The 19,831-nt window shown below is 39.2% G+C and overlaps 1 pseudogene; it reads right to left on the reverse strand.

The window, feature by feature from the left end:
- Nucleotides 1–17,163: 17,163 nt before the first annotated feature.
- On the reverse strand, nt 17,164–19,518 carry LOC148197033 (uncharacterized; annotated as a pseudogene).
- Nucleotides 19,519–19,831: the final 313 nt, after the last annotated feature.

The raw sequence follows: 19,831 nt of genomic DNA on the forward strand, positions 1-19,831 counted from the left end.
ACCCGATCGAGAGAAGACGACGTTCATCACTGACAAGGCAAACTTGTGTTACGAAGTTATGCCTTTCGGCTTGAAGAATGTCGGGGCCACCTATCAGCATTTGATGGATAGGATCTTCACTGGGCAGATTGGTTGGTGTATGGATGTTTATGTCGACGATATGGTCGTCCGCTCACCGGACGGGCATCATCATGTGAAATACTTGGAGAAAGTGTTCAGGCAAGTGAGTAGGTACGGGATGCGGCTCAACCCGACGAAGTGCACTTTCAAAGTAGTCACGGGAAAGTTCCTCAGGTTCATGCTCACCGCCAGAGGCATTGAGGCCAACCCCGATAAATGTCCGGCCGTGTTGGAGATGCCAAGCCCGGCCACCCTCAAAAAGGTCCAGAGGTTGGTCGTCCGGCTTAGGGCACTATCTCGATTCATCGCTAAGCTCGCAGAGAGGGTACAACCGGTGCTGAGGAAGATGAAGAAGGGGTCCAACTTAGTACAGGATGTAGAATGCGAACAAGCGTTCCAGGATATTAAGGTCATCTTGATGAATCCACTAGTGATGAACTGCTCGACACCAGGGAAAAATTTGCAAATCTTTTTGGGTGTCTCTGAGTCAATGATCAGTGCCATGCTATTACAGGAGCAGCCCGAGCCTAGGCTCGTATACTTCATAAGTCGGACTCTCCAGGAGGCTGAAACATGATATCAGCAAGTAGAAAAGGTCGCCCTAGCCTTGCTGAGTGCGTCGAGAAGACTTCGGCCGTACTTCTAGAGTTATCAGGTCGTCGTCCGGTCGGATTTCCCCATTTCTAAAATATTGAGGAAGCCCAACTTGGCGGGACGAATGGTGGGATGGGCGGTCGAGCTGTCCGAATTCGGCCTACGCTATGAGCCGAGAGGATCAATTAAGGGCCAACACTTGGCCGATTTTGTAGCAGAGTTGCCCTTGGATGTTAATGATGAGTGGAATTTGTACGTCGACGGCGCGTCAAGACGGTCTACGAGCGGGGTAGGTGTGGTTTTAAAGGGCCCCAATGGTTTCCTACTGTAGCACTCATTAATTTTCAAGTTCAAAGCCTCCAACAATCAGGCCGAGTACGAAGCCCTAGTGGCCGGCCTAGAACTGACAAAGGATATGGGGGCCCGGAAGGTGGTGTGTCGGACGGATTCTTAGTTGGTTGTAGGGCAGATGAACGGAGAGTTCGAGGTGAAGGAAGAACACCTCCTCCAGTATTTTCACAAAGCGACTGCACTGACCAAACTATTTGATAAGGTCAACATCCAACACATCCCAAGAAAGGACAACACCCGGGCGGATATGCTGTCTATGCTAAGTACGGGAAGAGAGAAAGGGCAATTAACAACCATCATCCGCCAAGTCCTGCTTCAACCGTCAGTAGAATGCTTGGCAGTATCAAGAAATGATGTCGGGGATTGACGGATGGAGATTCGAGCATTAATGGCCTGACAGGACACAGGCAGCCAGTGGAAACAGCCAACGCCAAGAAGATTGTCCGCTGTCTTATGGTGGGGGACGACCTGTATCGAAGGGGGTTCTCAACTCCTCCCCTTAAATGCCTCGGGATGGAAGAAGCGCAATATGTTATGAACGAGCTCCATAATGGAATCTGCGGATTCCATACCGGTCGTCAATCTCTGAAGGCTCGGGTACTGCGAGCCGAATACTATTGGCCAACCATGAGGAAGACACTAAGGTCCTTGCTCAGACGTGTCTCAGCTGCTAGGCTCACGCCAATAGTACGCACGCCCCACCGCACACCTTGCACACTATGACATCGCCTTGGTCGTTCGCATCATGGGGAATGGACATAGTCGACCCTTTCCCCATAGGTTGGGTGTAGAAGAAGTTCTTACTGGTGGCAATCGATTACTTCACCAAATGGGTGGAGGCTGAACCCTTAGCGACCATCACAACGTCGTAGGTACAAAATTTCTGCTGGAGGCTGGTGTGCTGATTTGGCCTCCCACATACAATTGTTACGGACGACAGTTTGTTGATAAAAAACTGACAGAGTTTTACAAGGGTCTGGGAATCAAACACGTCACCAGTTCGGTGGAGCATCCCCAGACAAACGGTCAGGTGGAGGCCGTGAACAAGACGATCGTAGTCGAGCTGAAGAAGTGGCTAGGGGAGAAGAAGGGAGCATGGGTGGATGAGCTCCCGGAAGTGTTATGGGGCTACCGTGTACTCCGCACGGAACGACCGGAGAAACGCCCTTCAACTTGACATACGATACAAATGCCATGTTGTCGGTCGAGTTAGGGGAACCCTCTCTACGACGCCAGATAGAGGACCTTCAGTTGAATGATGAAGAATTAAGGGTAGAGCTTGACTCACTAGAGGAGAGATGGGACCGGGTGGCGTTAAGGGTTGAAGCGTGTAAGCGAATGATGGAGAGAAGATACAACTTCGAGGTCCGGCCAAGGAACTTCCAAGAGGGTGATGTGGTGTGGAGAAAGACTGAAGAACCACGACGGACGACCGCTCATGGCAAGCTCGCAGCCAAATGGGAAGGTCCTATCCGAATTTCAGAAGTCCTGGGAAACGGGGCCTACCGACTATTGTACGCAGACGAACACCCCATTTCAAACACTTGGAATGCCACTTACCTCAAGTTTTATTTTAGTTAATAATCATTTCTAATTGTACCTTTTCTTTTGAGATGATGAACGCAATGACAGGGCGTCCTCCTTTTCTTTTGGCCAAAATTTCTACGATAAAGACATGATCTGATAAAGCACTTAATAAAAAATAATTTCAAGTTGATGAATGGCGAGTTCCCAACGGAACCACTATCAACTTGGCCGGGCAGTGAACAATCAGTTCTCCCAATAGAACCACTGCCGCCCGAAACATCTGAAAGTCCAAATTGATGAACGACGAGTTTCCAAAGGAACCACTGTCAATTTGGCCCGGGTGGTGAACAACGAGTTTTCCCAATAGAACCACTACTGCTCGGAACATCTAAAAGTCCAAGTTGATGAACAGTGAGTTCCAAGGGCGGTGACTTGCGCAATCTTCCCATAAAACCACTACTGCCCGATCATGCCAACGCCCATAGAATGGCAAAAGTACAATTTTCCCTTACGAAAACGATTCATCTGGCACGTATGCTAGAGAATTGAAAGATAGTAAAACTATAAAGACGAACGAGCGGTGAAATCATAATAACAACTTAGGCAAATTGAAGAGTAAATTGTATTAATGTGTAGGGGATAAACAAAAAATCAGGTGTGGGACAATATGGCCAACACCTAAACAAGTCAAGATGTTGGCCAACCAGCCACATGAAGAATTACATCAAAATACTTAAAGCAAAAAGCAAAAACCCCTAACTAACTACTTGAAAAATTACTCGGCCCCACGGCCGTCATTATCACCCACGACGACTTCGGTTCCCTCGGCGTCATCAGCCGCATCATTAACATCGTCAACTTCCACCTCCTGACCGCCAACCCTGACGTTTGGAGGGTCCTCCATCTCCTGCAGCACATCCTCAGCGGTCGTGGCATCAAGGTGAACCAGTACCCTATCGAAGACATCTTTTGCAATTTCAAAACCTAAGACATAGAGATCTCGGATCCCTGCCAAAATGGACACTTGACGAAGAGCTTTGTTGAAACCCTTCTCGTGCTTGAAGACGATACCCGTTTCCAGCTCTGATATCTTCTCTTTAGCCTTCGCCAAGTTGTCCGTCAGTGCCCGATTCTTCTAAAGGAGTCCCCTCTCATTTTCTTCTAGCGGGCAACTAAAGGTGGTAGTTGGCTCGGGCACTCATCCACCAACCTGTCATAATTGGCTCGGGCATCACGAAGTCGATCCGAGGCCTCGGCTAAGTCCTCCTTGGCTTTATCAAGCTCGGTCTGGAGCTCGTGGTTCTTCTTACCGGACTTGTCCTGAGCAATCAGCATCTGCTCCATGGCCGCCCGAAGATCATCAAAAACCTTCTTCTCGGTGAGTAGCTCGGCCCGGACGTTCTCAGCTCCCTTACGGTCAGCAAACTCCTTAAGATACCAAGCAAGAGAAGTCACCCAGGTAGACATCTCCAGCATAGTATTAGTCAACTCTAGCTCTGACAAGCTCTCGATCAACAACCGGTGCGTCGAACTCATGTGGAAATTCGTCCGATCACTGGTGTTAAAATCGGGGCTGAAGACTCCGTCCGGCAGAGGCCGGGAGGAGGACCCTTCTTTGCCCTTACGACCCTTCTTGGAAGCAGACCGGGAGGACGATCCTTCTTTTTCTTTACGCCCCTTCTTGGAGGCGGATCGTTCCTCCTCTTTATGATCTTCCTCTTCCTCACAACGGGTTGGGCCCTGATGAGGGATCTACAAATACGGTCGGAAGGCTGTGTGGGGGCTCGCTCCTCATGACGAACACCTTTCGACTAAGTTGCGGGCAGAGAGGCGGTGGGGGAGAGCGTTGATGGTACGAACGACTTCCAAATCGACTGGGTTCATCGTACCAACCGAATATGCTTTTATTTTCCTGGAGTTCCTTGTCCAATAAAAAGGGAACAAGGGATTTCCCTCCGCATCATGAAACTCATAGCGGCCGGCCTCATCAATGATGACTTTAAAAAATTGGTTCTTGAAATTCTTGTACGAATCAGAGAAAGGACAGAAGAGGGTCCTATCTTTGATGGAAGTTAAAGAAACCCAACCACCCTTCAGGAGCGGGCGAATGTCAAAATAATGGAAGAAAACCGGGATCATCGGGGTTATGCCAATTGCCCAACACATCGCCAAGAACGTCTGGACGACCGCCCAACAATTCAGATGTAGCTGCGCAGGGGCGACGTTCATTTCCCAGAGAACGACCATTTGAAACCCAGTAAAAGGCACCCGAACACAAAGTTGATCGAAAAAATTGGCATACATAAAGAAGAAACCGTGCGGACTCGATCCCTTCCCGTGATAAACTCGCTCATTCCTTAGGCCGACTCCCGCCCGTATCAGTCGGGAATCCTCCACGTCCGTGACGATCTACAGCCGACCGATTCTCCATGTTAACGCCTTTTTTGTACCATACTCCGATGCAAACAAGCTGGCATCGTGAGGTGCCCAGTCATACCCCGGAATGAAGGTCCCGTCACTGTCCGACTCTAATGGCGCGTCATCTACTGGAATACCACCCTTGAGAAGGTGGATGGGTATCCCAAAGATAATCCTTTTATCTGCGGGAGTTAGGCTCGGGGCGGACTCTTCCAAGAAGGAGGACGACATTGAGCTCAAAGAAGAACCACGCTCGCCATCACCGCGCATCGACCTACCGTCGCTTCTGCCGACGACTACAAAGAAGACTCAACATAGACGACTGTCATTTATTACCGGGAGAAAAAAGAACGCTCTCTGAAGACGAAAGGAGAAGAAGTGAAAATGACAACGTCCTCACCCTCCTATTTATAGGAAAAAATTTCGTAACCGCCGATGCATCCTCACCGTAAAAAATCATCACGATTAATGGTCCAGATATGGGGCCGCTTCAACTTCCACCTCTATGCGTGCAACACGCGTATTCCCGCCCAAATCCATTTTCAAAAATTGGTGAGCAGAAGCCCAACATAATTGGCTTAGTAACCAAGTTGAACGCCCTCTAGTCCAACCAATGACGAGGACGGCCGGTCAACAACCGGAGCCACACACCCGTAATTAAACCCAACGTGCACCAGGGCTTGGGGGGCTTGTGTGTCATATGGACCGGACGATCCTCACTGTGAGCTATTCTACTCGACCATTCATCCTTCCACTCGGGTGAGTAACAACTATGTACCGTACGGACCGGGTCGTCAATAGAGTAGCGCCGACACCCACCTAACCGGACGGTTGCACAAGATCGGCCGATAGGTGAACTGGGTCATTAAGACTAAGATTAAGGTAAATAGTGATTAGAGTCATTGTGCTAGAATTGGGCCGTGATTAACTTTTCACTAATCACAAGCGCATGGCGAAAACTATAAATACATATCAGAGGTAAGTGGTAGATAGGTTGCATTTACTGCACACTCATTACTATTCCATTGATTCGCCAAACGGTTCCTGTACTGACTTTGGCATCGGAGGATCTTTGACAAGTTCCCTCCTGCACGGAAGAGTGTGACAACGGAGCTTGGAGCGAGACCAGACGGAAAGAAGACAAATTGTGGAGGAGTTTGGTGACTCAGCCCCAATAACCGAAACATTTTTGTGTGCCATACGGACCAGACGATCCTCACTGCGCGCTATTCTACTCGACCATTCATCCTTCCACTCGGGTAAGTAACAACTATGTACTGTACGGACCGGGCTGCCCAGAAAGTAGCGCCGACACCCACCTAACCGGTCGGTTGCACAAGATTGGCCGATAGGTGAACTGGGTCATTAAGACTAGGATTAAGGTAAATGGTGATTAGAGTCATTGGGCTAGAATTGGGCCGTGATTAACTTTTCACTAATCCCAAGCCCATGGCGAAAACTATAAATACAGGTCAGAGGTAAGTGGTAGATAGGTTGCATTTACTGCACATTCGTTACTATTCCATTGAATTGTGAAACGGTTCCTATACTGATTTTGACATCGAAAGATCTTTGACAGGTTACCTTCCGAACGGAAGAGTGTTACAACGGAACTTAGAACGAGACCAGACGACAAGAAGACAAATTGTGAAGAAGTTTGGTAAGTAGTCCCCGTAATCGAAACACATTCCAATACCTAAAACATACATTCTCACGTTCCAAAACTCAGACATATATGGTAAACACATTTACACGCAAAATTACACTCACTAACAGACTTAATGGAATACTCCAGCTATAATGAGACTTAAAACTACTACACACCAGCCAAGACTATCCCTATCAGCCTACTCAACCCATTCAGTTAGATAGGAATGACCAAGTCATCAAATCAACTTTTTAGTTCAATAAAACAATAATTTAATCCTAACTTGGTAGCAAGCAACGGTGTCAGACAATAACTAGGACACCCTTCAAGACTTGACACAATACACACAACAACATATATCTAGAATCAAAATAACAGTGACGTAAGGGTAATTCATTAACCCAAACTTTCCAGGGCAAAATATACTGCACATAAAAACATACTATAATATTAGGCTAGGGAACTGGTGGTGCATCCTTCTCATCCTACTAACACTGAAACTCTTGATCCAGTGCATTCCAACTATATTGTGTCGTTGTCATGCATACTTTTGACCCTTATCGTTCCTTTATTTGAGTGTGGGATCATGAGAAATCTTTGTGTGTATGGTGGAAATAGATCTATCAATTTAGTCTCTCTTACATGACTCTGACCCACATAGATTGAAATAAAAAAACTCACTTAACAAAAAGTCTTTTATAAAAAAACTCATAAATCAAAATATTTATAAAAATCTCGTAATCAGAACTAAGTCATGAAAAAAAAATTGAAAAAAAAAATATTTATTTTAAATATAAAAAATTAGTGAGTCTTTTGAAATATTTCTCATATTTTTCACTATATCACCAACCTTTATTTTGTTTTTTATTAGTAATAACTTATAACTAAAATTAATTCACGTGTAATTATATATTTTTTTTAATGAAATTAAATTTCTATTTCATAATTATTTCTATATTAATTAATTTATGATGATACTTTTATACAATTATTCTTTAATTTCTAAATTTTGTTTCGATAATCTTTTTTAAACCAAGTTTTTTAGTTGAAATTACGGACAAAATAAATAAATAAAATAAAAGAATGAAATAAAATATTGAAACCAGTAATAACATTTTTATACAAAATTTCATAATCAAAGCTTTCAAACATGATAAATCTCGCTACACACATTTTCAGCATGGCAAAATCTCGAAGGTGTGATGTTTTATCTTACCTAAAGTGTCTATATATTTTTTTATGGATGAATTATTATAAAGATTGATTTATCTACTATGCAAACGTGTATCACCTACTCTTGTCAACAACAAATAGTATCCATTTGTACCTTCTGAATTAAAAACTTCAAAGGAATTCTGACTTAAATTGTGAAAGGTTATTTTGTTTATACTAATCGGTTTATAGTTAAAATTTCCTAAAAATTTTAAAAACTATTTCAAAGACAGTAAGTTTTTGTGGATTTGTGACAAATATTTTAATGAGTGGTGATATTCACATGTCAAAATTAGATTCATTTGACACTAACAAAAAGTTATATTTATTTATTTTTTTAATTTAAAAGTGAAATATACATTATTATATTATTAAAAAAAGTGTCATATTTTTATGGTAGTGGCAAATAAACTTTTTTCTATTTTAATATCATCTCATCGTGTTAAAAGTTAAAAAAAAAGCGATCCACACGACTCTTCAATTTATTAAAGTTTGATCTTTACCAAAATCAAACTAAATATTACTAGGCCCAAATCTAATAAAATAAGATTTAAACAAAATTATTAATAAATCCCTAAAATTTAAGTTTATCCTAACAAAACTCACCATAAACTTAAATTTTTCATCGTTTATTTGGCTTTCCATGTGCATCATTCCACATAGGGCTTGTTTCATTCAATCATATTTGACTTCTTCTTTTTCCTTAGGACCTTCCTATCTTTTACATTGGTTATCCTCTCTAATGTTTTGACCGACTTTGTTATCACTAGTACAAAACGTGGAAAAGAAGGCGGGTAATACGTTGCGGTTTTTAGAAAACCGAAGTATATGTAAAGGCGGTGGCATTTTTGCAATTTAAACCTAGGAATAAATGCCAAATTACCTCGGTTAATGATTAAAAACGAGGCATAATCCTTTTTCAAATTGACCTACAACATCGGTTGAATTGGATAGAGACAGTAAAATGAGTATAGACATCGGCTTTAATAAAGAACCGAGTCAGTATTATTTTTTTAGACATCGGGTTTGATAAAGAACCGAGTCAGTATAATTTTTTTATCTTCAACCACGAAGTGCAGTACCCTAATCTCTAGTTCGTCTTTCTCTGCTCCGTGCAGTTCTTCTTCCTCTGCTCCCCCTCAGTTCTTCTTCCGCCGCTCCGTTATTGCCGCGCATCCAACCTGCTCCCGCGGCCCATGGCCGCATCGTCGTTGTCCCACCCCCAAACTTGTCACGCCTACCACCCCCGCAACCCTAACCCCACCACCAATCAGAACCGCCACTGGACGCGATCCCGCTCCGCCACGGGAAGCGATCTGGATGCGATCTTTCTCCGCCACCGGACGCGATCACGCTCCGCCACCGGACGAGATCTGGACGCGATCTCGCAACGCCACCGGACGAGATCTGGACGCGATCTCGCAACGCCACCGGACGAGATCCGGACGCGATCTCGCAACCCCACCGGACGAGATCTGGACGCGATCTCGCAACGCCACTGGACGCAATCTGGACACGATCTGGCTCCGCCACCAGACGCGATCTCGCTCTACCACCGGACGCGATCTGGCTCTGCCACCGGACGCGATCTGGACGCGATCTGGCTCTGCCATTTGTATTTCACAGAAATTGGGCAATGCCATTTCGTGATGAGTCGTGATAGTCTAGGAGGATATCTTTTGCATCTTGGTGATTTGTCTGATGTCTTGATTGAGAAGATTAACCTTGTTTCTTCTGTTTGAAGAGGTTGGCAACATTTGATATTATGATGATTATTGCACTACTAAGTGAAAACTGACAAATTTTAGATTACAGTATATGTTATATTAATTTTAGATTATATGATATTGATGTTTTATTGTTTCATTGTTACAGTATATGTTATATTAATTTATTTAAGATATAAAGTAGAGCACTGAAAGAAGGACTTTGTTTTATAGGATGAATGTAAATAGCATTTTTTTTATTGAATTTCTCAAGATATTACCCCGGTTCAAAAGAGAACCGAGGCAAAATCCTACTATTTTTGTTTCGGTCCACAACCGAGGCAAAAGGAGTAGACTTTTTACCTCGTTCGTATATGCTTCGGTTACAGAACCGCTGCCTATAGGCAAAAACAACCGATGTTGTATCTCTTTACTGCACTAGTGTATGCTCGACTTCTCAATAACCTTGACTAACTCGTTTCTGAACTTAGGCGATTTCTTAACAATCTTGGCTGACTTCTTCATCTGGTTCTTCTCAACATCTTCATCTTCCTCTTCGTCTGGTTCAAGAACACTAGATGTTTACTCTTTCTTTCCAAGAGCCATTTTCTTGAACTCTTCAACTCAACCCTTTGTTAATTCATAATTGCATTAGCTTCATCTATAAGTCTCCCTATCCGCTGAATCTCTTCATCTTTTTGTTTGATTTCCTTCTCCACATTTTTGGCATCATTTACCGAGATCATTTCATCCATTATTGGGACTGAACTCTCCATGTCTACTAATTCCACATTCTTCTTCATAATCTTCTTCCATGAGAAGGTTTCTCTCACTTTTCTTCTCAGTTTGACAAAATTTAGCATTGTGACTGGACTTACCACAATTGTAGCACTTGCTCGATCTGAATTCATTTGCATAGTGACCGTGCTTGCCACACTTAAAACACTCCATTCCTGACCGATCTCCTCGACCTTTCCCTTGTCCTCGGTCACGATAATTTTTATGACCTATTTTCTCTTTACTATCATTCTCAAAATTACCTCAACCACATCCACCTCGTGCTCGGCTTCCTCATCCTCTGCCTCTAGGACCTCGACTTTGAGTAATCTGAATTTCATTCAAGTCAAACTATGCTTGTAGTGCTTGGTCGAGAGGTTCAACCCTATTATCCAGACTTCTTCTCCTTTATTTATGGGTTTATAATGACCCAACAAGTTCATGTGTAAAATATCAACCATATTCGTTGTGAAGGTTATTTTGTTTATACTAATCGGTTTATAGTTAACTTTTTGCTAAACTCTTATTAACTTTTTGAAATAAAGTATTCTTTTAGATTTGTGACAAATATTTTAATGCGCGGTGATACTTTCACGGTGTCAAAATATTCATTTTACACTAAAAAAATAATATTTTGATTATATTTATCAACATCGAATTTTGTTGGAGTAAATAAAAAAATTAATAAAAGTATTTTTCATTTTATAAATATTATTTTTTCTCTATTTTTATAATAATTCTCTTATAATTACATGGTGTTCGATCTATTCATCATAATTTTATTTTATTTTTGTATGCTATTACAGTTTGTTCGCTGTCTAGTATATTATTTTTTAATGTGAATATGGTTGATATTTTGTTTAATGTTAATTTTAATTTGATTATAATATGAATTTGAAACTTACTTTTATTTGGATAATTAAAATTAAAAAAATAAAAATAAAATATATGTACATATATATAATAATAAAAAATAGAAAACATAAAAATAAAATTAAAGGCTCATCACCATGGCTCTTCCTTTCTCCTTTTCAGAAAAATAATAGTAATAATAACAAGTAAATATTAATTTTTATAGTTTTGTTATATATTTGTAAAATGAATGTATATATAACTCAAACTCATCAATAATTTACCTCATAAAAATAATAATAACAAAAAAAAAAACATAAACAAAAGAAAATAATTTTAAAATTAAATTATTCTCCCAGCTGTCTTCCACTTACCAATAATTTTGCCAACATTATTTATTGATTATTATTTTTGTTTTTTGAAAGAAAAGATACAATGAGAAAAAAATAAAAATAAAATATATGTACATATATATAATAATAAAAAATAGAAAACATAAAAATAAAATTAAAGGCTCATCACCATGGCTCTTCCTTTCTCCTTTTCAGAAAAATAATAGTAATAATAACAAGTAAATATTAATTTTTATAGTTTTGTTATATATTTGTAAAATGAATGTATATATAACTCAAACTCATCAATCATTTACCTCATAAAAATAATAATAACAAAAAAAAAAACATAAACAAAAGAAAATAATTTTAAAATTAAATTATTCTCCCAGCTGTCTTCCACTTACCAATAATTTTGCCAACATTATTTATTGATTATTATTTTTGTTTTTTGAAAGAAAAGATACAATGAGAAAAAAATAAAAATAAAATATATGTACATATATATAATAATAAAAAATAGAAAACATAAAAATAAAATTAAAGGCTCATCACCATGGCTCTTCCTTTCTCCTTTTCAGAAAAATAATAGTAATAATAACAAGTAAATATTAATTTTTATAGTTTTGTTATTATTTGTAAAATGAATGTATATATAACTCAAACTCATCAATCATTTACCTCATAAAAATAATAATAACAAAAAAAAAAAACATAAACAAAAGAAAATAATTTTAAAATTAAATTATTCTCCCAGCTGTCTTCCACTTACCAATAATTTTGCCAACATTATTTATTGATTATTATTTTTGTTTTTTGAAAGAAAAGATACAATGAGAACGGGCTGGATAAGGGATTATGGTGTTTGAAAACTTCTTTTTAACAACTTTTTATTCACAATATTTTAACAATAGTCTAAATGGAAACTTTTGATTGGTGCATTTAAAATATTTTTTTGAAAAAATTTAAAATGTGTCAATAAATATTTAACATGTAGTTATTATTATAAAGTTGTTAACTTTTAGTAGTTATCATAATATCATGATCCTCGTACATCTTCTTCCCATCAACAAATTCATAATCTTTAATCTGTACATGATTCATTCAAAATTTACAAAGATAAATTGTTTATCTGGAAATTCGTTATAAAACATGTATCCCATGAGCCCATACTTCGTCATGACACTAGTAAAAATACAGTTTTTTAACGTGCCTAAAACGCTTCAGTTTTTACAAAACTGAAGCATATTGAAATGCGATGCTAATTTTGTAATTAAGACGAACTTATATGCCCCAGTTCAGTGAGAACTGAAGTCTATACACTCTACTGTCTCGGTTATTTTATGAACCGATGTCATTTGGCATTTATGTTTTCGATCTGCCTTCTAACCGAGGCATATAGGTGAATTTGAATTTTTTTAGCTCTTTAGGCATCGTTTAGTAGATGAACCGAGTTAGTACCTCTGGTTCAAATTACCGAAATCTGAGAAAAAGTTTACACATTTTTCTTCTTCCGCTATGACCTCCACCACCACTGGTGAAACCCTAGCCACCTTGCCATCAGCCACCTAGCGCCTCCGCTAAGCTCCATTAACACGCCACCAAAATCGCGTCCTTACCATCTTCATTGCGACAGAGAATCTTCCATGGTCATCTTCACGAAGCTCCGCCGTCAGCCTTGCAACCTCCATCTACATCGCAACTCGATTAAAGAAATATGCACAACGACGCAAGCAGAACGCGCCACCAATCATCTTCATCACCTACAAACCAGAAATCAGAAAATCCTAAATTCCATGGAACCCTAAATTGAGCCGTTGTTCAACCTCGCGAGTTCGTCTCCTCGCAACAAAAACCATAAATCGCGAACTCTTCTTAAATCATATGCATGAGCCAATAATACAGTCAGGAGAAATGACAGCGGTTGTTTTTCCTTATAGGCAGCGGTTCTCGAACCGAGGCATATTCAGGCGAGGCAAAAAGTGTAATACTTTTGGCCTCGGGTGTGAACCGAGGCATAAAGGGAGAGGATTTGGCATCAGTTCAGGGGAACCGAGGCCGTAGAGTTTTTGGTTTTTTTATTTTTTTTCGTAGGACTATATGCCTCGGTTCATGGGAACCGAGGCCGTATTTCCCACCCTACTGCCTCGAATGTAGCTTGAACCAAGGCAGTAAAGTCCTTTTTTTATCTCATTCGCAAAACTTTCTACTTCTGGTGTGGTTATAACCGAGACCATAAGGTGCTTTTCTACCTCGATTTTGACTTGAACCGAGGCATATATCCTTGTTTTTTTTAAAATGAGGTCTGTTTCTGCAACATTCCCAACAACATAAACAGACCTGCATATATATTTACAGCCAGAACAGTCCAAAATAATTCAAAAACGTATATTTGAATGAAAATTATAATAAAACATAAATACATTCAATTGAATCATAAATCAACTTCTTAGAAGCACAAATCAATCCAATGTAATCATAAATCAAGTTTGAAGCATAAATCAATGTAATGTACAAAGTTAAACGAATAATAATGTAGAAAAGCATCAAACAACTTAGAAACATAAACTAAGAACTTACTATATCCTAATATCTACTACATACTATTATATAAATGAATTACATATTTAGCCAGTGCTTTCCTTACAAGTTGAAGTGACTTCTCTAGAATTGGAGCAGTCCTATTGAATCTCTGCATAAAATACAATGATTTCAATTAGTATATTTGAAATCTAAACTATAGGGAAAATAAAATTCAAACCTAAATAATATTGTTTCCCATCCACTGGTGTAATGTGCACGAATAATGGTCATCATCCAAAACATGACGTAGTAACCACATTCATATGACCCCGTTTGTCTATTACACTACAATATATCATCATAATTATAAAATGTTAAGTAACATCTTTTGAATGGAACCAAATGTAACAAAGTATGGACTAAAATACCAAACCTTAAGGGCAACCCATGCAAGCTTTTTAGTTGTAGCAGTAGATCTCCCAGATAACATCATATGTGTTGCAAGGGAACTATTAAAAAAAATTCCTTTAGCATACATTTATATAAAAAAAAGTCGAAACATTGAGATTCTTACCAATCTACTACAAGTCTAAGAGGGTTGGGAGGAGACTTCTGCAATGAACAAAACCAGACAATAGTGTTCTCCGGTATGGAGATCACAAGTAGCTGCCAATGACACTTAAAATTGGTAATAACTTATGAATCATATACCAAAATTAATAAATGAATGTGTTGAAGTTAACAAACTTCACTTACCCATGTATATAAGGGAGAAAATATATCTCCTTCCCCATTCCAAAGCAGGTGGTGATGTATGTTTGGATATCATCAAATTTATTTCTTTCATGAGTCATAGAGGGGTCAATGAACCCATATACATCGTTGAACCCCTTCTTGTTACTAACATCAAACATATACCTAAAATGAAGAAATAATATGATATAAGTAAGTTGATAAAATAGAATTAGATAAAAAAGTTTTCATAAACTTACATGATCCACAGCTGAATGAGTGTAATATTAATTTCTTCTCTACCCGACGCAAGCTCCCTAACATCTTGATGATGCAAGTACAATGGGATCTGAGCTTCTCTTCCAAATGTAGTAGAATCCCAGTGTACATTCATCGGCACATCTGAAATGATTTTAGCAATCTCGTCTAACGCACCAAGAGGGTCATCCTCAGATAAATGAGTCTTCTTCGGTGTAGGACTTCCCTCTTGACCTATCTTCTGTTAAATGCAAAAATGGTTATGTTATAACGTCAATTAGAAGTAAATATTAAAATTGAGAAGTATATAGTATGAGTGTTTACTGGGGGATTAGATACATCACCAACCAAATGTCTAGGTCAGGCGACAAAGGACTTAAATGCTTCTTCCACAGTGAAGAACTCATCTGTAGGCACAGGAAGAACGACATCCGCTATGACAACTTCATCCACTGTGACCTTGAACTCATCTTCTGAAAGTTGTACACCATGCACTACAGTGGCTGTCTCATAAACTGTACCACGAGCCACTAGCATGGTCCCAGTATCAGAAAGAATATATAACTGACATGGACGAGTTTCATCCATGTCGTCCCCTGGGGCACCAGCAGTTGAACAACTTCCTTTACCGCTTCTACCTGTCAAATTAAATGTTAGGTTATGCAAAAAGTAAATTAGTAACCAAAAATAAATCAGTTTACCTGTAGGGGGCACAACATGTTCCGCTACAGGAGATGGCGGAGGACGATTGCCATAATCCTCATAATGCTACTGGAACTGGCGCGCAACCATTTCAGCAACTTCATCATACAACTCTGCCCGAACCTTCTTTGTGATCTCCTGCGTCATCTCTTTTCTTATGTCCTCCTTCATCTTTTCGTATGAATATGGACGCGAGGAAGACCCAAAAAACTATCGTATGCCTATGCCAGTCCTAGCACCACGTACCCGTCCTAGGTGCTCAGGTCGTCCAATAGCTGTGGCAAGAATATCCTGACGACCTTCTTGTGTGAAATGACGTTGGGAGCTTTGCTCAACCAAGGAGTCCTGTTACATAACAAAAGTTCAAAATCATTAGAAAGATCTATGTAATATATATAACAACATTAATGTAAAAATATAAGAAATGACATCTTACAATTCTTTCAGATATTTCTCTGGCAGACTCGGAAGTGTAGGAGCCCGATGGTCTTATACAGGCTAACTTCCACTTCTCGTGCCGAGATGGTGGTGAAGGAAGAGGAGGAGGGTCACACCCTCAGAAAGTGGAAGTCTACTATCTGACTTCTGCTTCATTATTTTTTCTTCAAGCTTCCTATATCCACCACGAGACAGTAGGTGTGGATTTTTATTCTGAGCGCTTATTCCATGTGCTTTTGACCTTTTTTCTTGTGACAAAATGAAACAATTGTCATAGTAGAGAATTATGAATGATGAATTTAATGATTTTACTGCACTTACCTGCCACGCCTCGGATGAACGAAGCTCTACAAACTGACGCCATGTTTCTTCGTCAATTGTTGAATATTTGGAACATGGATTTTCATTACTTTTTGGTCCAAATATATATCTAGACGTCAATTTTGTCTTAAACCCTCGAAATCTTTCTGCAATTGCAGATAAACACCTATTCCTTAAGCTTTCGACGTTTGGCATATCAAATGTTATCTGCAAAAAAGAAAGTAATAACTTTATATCAATACAGATTTATCAATATAATGAATATAGAATTTGGAGCAATATTGCTTAACTTACCAATAGATCTTGCCAGATGAGTAAGTATAGAGATACGATCACGTGCTAGTACTCCAAGGTAAGACCTAAATACATCTACATTTGGGCCAGATACAACTCCAGTGACCACGTCAGTAATGACAGGTGTCCTCTCACCTGCATTTCTTCTAAGTATAAGCTGTCGTAACCTCGTTGCTCCTCTCGTCCATCTAGAAGTGGTGGGGACTTCATCGCCTGACGAATGAGGTGACTCAGCCATATATCTGTCACGATAAATAAGATGAAAGATAAATAAAACACTTATAAAATAACATATTATTTAACAAAAGCCATAAATATTTACACAAACATGAAATTCATACATAATCATATGGATTGGTCATATATATATTCCCTCATTGTGATCTTCTCGTATTGCTTGTATATCATCAATTAGAGGGTCGTCATCCAAATTTATTGTCGTTTTAAATGGATGGTTGTCAGCGATATGAAGATTACTTAGATTCTCTTCTTTATCTTTAATTTTCCTTTTTCCTTGGAGAGCAACATACCAATGGTCAGACGCAGGATCTTTGACATAAAAAACCTGACTTGCTTGATATGCCATGATGAACGGTTCGTCTCCATAACCAACCTTTCGAAAATCAACAAGTGTCATACCAGATTCATCTATATTGACACCACTCTTATTGTCTACCCACTTACATTTGAAGAGTGCAACGGAAAACTTAGGGTAATCAACTTCCCATATCTCTTCAGTTCTACTGTAATATCTCATGGATCCAACTACAGGATTTTGATCTTTGGATGTGGAAAACTCTAGCGACTCAGCTTCTAGACTGACGCCACTATTTTGTATTGTGCTTTTATCATCCAAAGTCTTTGTATAGAATGTGCAATTATTAATTTCGTAGCCTGTACATACAACATCAAACTTCAAGCCATTTGCTAACCACAACAAAGTCTCAGAGGACCGTGATTCTTTCGAAACTTCATATTTGAAACAGGACAAGAATGTTCTGTTATGCTCCATCAACTGCCATTTCTCTGATTGTCGTGGATAGTTGTCCTTTACAACGGCTTTGTGTGCTTCCAAAAATGGGATCACTTCATCTGTGTTGTTTAATATGTACAGATGTGCTTATATCAATTCTTCACAACTTTTCGTCACCACATTCACACCTCGGATGCTTTTACTTGTAGAATATCTACTCAACCATGATGTCCGAGGGACTCCTATCGGATTTGCTTTAGTCATATACTCAGAGCAAAACTCAATACTTTCTTCAGCAATATATCTTTCAATCATTGAACCTTCTGGACGATATTGATTTTTGACGTACCCTTTCAAAATCTTCATATAACGCTTAATAGGGTACATCCATCTTAAGTATACTGGTCCATACAACTTTATTTCTCTGACCAAATGAACAAGTAAATGCACCATGATGTCAAAAAAGGATGGAGGGAAAAACATTTCTAGCTAACACAAGATGATAATTTCGCTTTGAAGTTCATCCAACTTTGTAGGATCAATGACTTTACTACAAATTGACAAGAAAAATGAGCACAATCGAGTTATGGTCTGCCTAACTTTTTTGGGAAAAATTCCACGAATTGTCACTAGTAACAACTGTTGCATTAAGACGTGGCAATCATGAGACTTCAGTCCAACAAGCTTTAAGTCCTGCATTGACACTAAGCTCTTGATATTTAATGAGTATCCTTATGGTACCTTGATACTCTTTAAACAAAGACAAAAACTTATCTTCTCTTGTTTGGACATTGTGTAACATGCATGGGGCAAATAAGTATGTTTACCAATCTCTCTTGGTCCCAACTCTTCTCGGATCTTCACGTCAACCAAATCCAAACGCGCATTCACTCCATCTTTTGTTTTTCCCTGAATGTTTAGTAGTGTACCAATCAAGCTATCACAAACATTTTTCTCAACATGCATGACATCTCTGCAATGTCTAACATCTAACTTTGACCAATATGGATGATCAAAGAATATTGATTTCTTCTTCCAAGGGGTCGTAACAGAAGACTTCTTCGACGTTTTCCCAAATATATGATGTACTCTATTAACTTTCTCAACAACTTCAAGTTCAGTAAGTGGACTGGGTGCATTGTCTTTCTCTTGTTCTCCATTCAATGCTTTCTTTAACCTTCGATATGGATGATTAGATTGTAAAAATCGTCGATGACGCATATACATTGTCTTCCTTCCGTGTTTTAATTGTTGAGCTGTAGTGTTTTCTTCACATATAGGACATGTTTTATGACCCTTCACACTATACCCCGACAAATTACCGTAAGCTGAGAAGTCATTAATGGTGCAAAATAACATGGCATGCATCAAGAAAGTTTCTGAAGCAAAGACATCAAATATTTCAACCCCATCAATCCACAACAACTTCAAGTCTTCAACTAGTGGCCTTAGATAAACATCGATGTCATGTCCAGGCTACTTTGGACCAGATATCAACATTGACAACATCATGTACTTTCTTTTCATGCACAATCTAGGAGATAAGTTGTAAATTATCAGTATAACGGGCCAACAACTGTGATTGGTACTTAAATTACCAAATGGATTCATTCCATCAGTAGCTAAGCCAAACCTAAGATTTCTACATTCTTCACCAAATTGGGGGAATTCTTGATCAATAATTTTCCATTGCTTTGAATCAGCTGAATGACGAAGCAGCCCATCAGTTGTTCTCTCATCTGCATGCCATCTTAGGTTTTTAGCGTCTTTGGTATTCGCGAACAAACGCTTAAGTCTGGAAACTAGTGGAAGGTACCAAACTACTTTCAAAGCAGAACCATTCTTTTCTGTGTGACCATCATCTTCACTGTTGTTTTTTTACTTGTATCGTGATAACCCACATTTTGGACACTTTATCAAAACTTCATTCTCATTCCCATATAATATGCAATCATTCGGACATGCATGTATCCGTTTATATTCCATACCCATCGGACAAAAAATTTTTTTTGCATCATAATTACGATTGGGTAACGTATTTCCATCTGGCAAC

Source organism: Vigna umbellata, chromosome 6 (genome assembly GCF_029865625.1).
Source record: "Vigna umbellata cultivar VRB3 chromosome 6, Vumbellata_1.0, whole genome shotgun sequence".
Lineage (NCBI taxonomy): Eukaryota > Viridiplantae > Streptophyta > Magnoliopsida > Fabales > Fabaceae > Vigna > Vigna umbellata.